This window comes from Bombus pyrosoma, unplaced genomic scaffold, assembly GCF_014825855.1.
Source record: "Bombus pyrosoma isolate SC7728 unplaced genomic scaffold, ASM1482585v1 HiC_scaffold_4710, whole genome shotgun sequence".
NCBI classification, from domain to species: domain Eukaryota; kingdom Metazoa; phylum Arthropoda; class Insecta; order Hymenoptera; family Apidae; genus Bombus; species Bombus pyrosoma.
Window position 1 is genome coordinate 91,759 of NW_025219969.1, and position 1,607 is coordinate 93,365.

Below are 1,607 nucleotides of genomic sequence, written 5' to 3' on the forward strand. Positions count from 1 at the left end.
ATTCGCTGTGTTAACCTGTGACTACGGTGCTTTCAAATTTTTGAAATCACTTACGGATCTTCGCGCTCCTCTCCCACTGTTAGCATATATAGCTCATCTTTGGGCAAGGCTTGCGAAACCGCACGGGTCTCACACAGTGAAGAACATTAATTTCATTTTGATCGTATTAAATACTAAAAGCAAGAAGGAATCATAGAGATAATAGTCACCTTAGTAAAACAAGCTGAATATTAGTTTAACGTTTAATCTCTGCTGAAATTAAAAGAGGTGAGACCAGGCGTAATAAATTAAATAAAATAAATCATGTCACGCGGAAAATACATCTGCTAAATGTACACTGTATCTGCGCTAAACGAGTTCAGAGATACTACTAGTAGAGATAGATTCTGTCAATAACAAAATTAACCTAACAAACTTTGTCCCACCAGCCCTTGTAAAATTTATCCGAATAGAGATTCGAGTATTTACTATATTTACATATGCATAATTATATGTTACAACATTTATAATCGACACTATACCAGTTATAATCGAGTAAAATTGAATAAAATTATAATCTATCGATACCATCTCAACCCAGCCGCACGAAATAAATCCGTGTGGAGATACCAATTATTTATTCCAATCAATTTTAATCCTCTCCCGTGCTAGTATTCCTGCCCATAGCAGGTTAGCCGAAATGTGGAATATATTAACCAGTCGCAGTAAACGCTAGTTAACGCTATCTACGAATTTCCAAGTTAATAAATAAACTACTAAGACGACCCATGAATTGAGATACAACGTTTCGAAGTTCTTCAGGTTTAAGATCGCACCGAATGGGCGACATAGATCTGGAATTTCATCGACGTTGCTAACGATTCGGAGTTCTTCAGGTTTGAGTGCGCACGAATGGACGACACAGGCCTGGAGTTCTATTGACGGTATTACTAGACGACCCTTGAATTGAGATACAATATTTCGAAGTTCTTCAGGCTTGAGTGCACATCGAATGGGCCACACAGGCCTGGAAATTCAGTAATATTGCTAAACGCGACAGACGTAACTGCACCCGTAGTACAGCAATTCTCTTAATACTAAGGAAAAAATATAAATAAACAAATAAATACAAAAAAATTTTTTCGAAATAGTCCTTAGACTATTTCTGGTGGCAGCAACTACCGTATTAATCGGAAGTTTAAATTTATATTTCAATTACTGTCATTCCTTTTCCTTCTCGATCAAACTAGCGATAGAGATAATTGGGAATATACAAGTAAATACGTAACACAAAACTAAGCGACGCCTTTTCCTGGTGCACGTATCGCCTCGAGTATTTCGTCTTGGTGCACTTAACTTAGCACCTTTCGTGACAACTCGAATGAAATCTCAAGACTAAGCGACGCCTTTACTGGCGCACGTATCGCCCCGAGTATTTCGTCTTGTTGCCCTAAACTTCGCACGCTTCGTGTCAATTTGAATGAAAATGTGTCTTAGTGGTTATTTATCAACTTGGACATTCATAGGTAGCGTTAACTAGCGTTTAATACGACTGGCAAAGTATATTCCACGTTTCGGCTAACCTGCTATGGGCAGGAGTACTCGCACGGAAGAGGATCAAAGTTATT

The 1,607-nt window shown here is 38.2% G+C and overlaps 1 protein-coding gene and 1 long non-coding RNA gene across 10 annotated transcripts in view; one reads left to right on the top strand and one right to left on the bottom strand.

Annotated features, from left to right (window-relative positions):
• LOC122577441 overlaps nucleotides 1–1,607 on the bottom strand; it is a 266,783-nt gene that overhangs the window by 35,345 nt on the left and 229,831 nt on the right. The window contains exon 1 of one of the 9 annotated variants that reach the window (XR_006320297.1): nucleotides 1,344–1,575. The exons of the other annotated variants lie outside the window; for them this stretch is intronic. The gene's annotated coding sequence lies outside the window, so the exon portion shown is untranslated. Of the gene's footprint in view, nucleotides 1–1,343; nucleotides 1,576–1,607 lie in introns of those variants that run through there. 9 annotated transcript variants of the gene reach the window in all.
• The window catches only part of LOC122577449, a 37,661-nt gene that overhangs the window by 33,895 nt on the left and 2,159 nt on the right, over nucleotides 1–1,607 (top strand). The gene's annotated exons all lie outside the window — the stretch shown is intronic.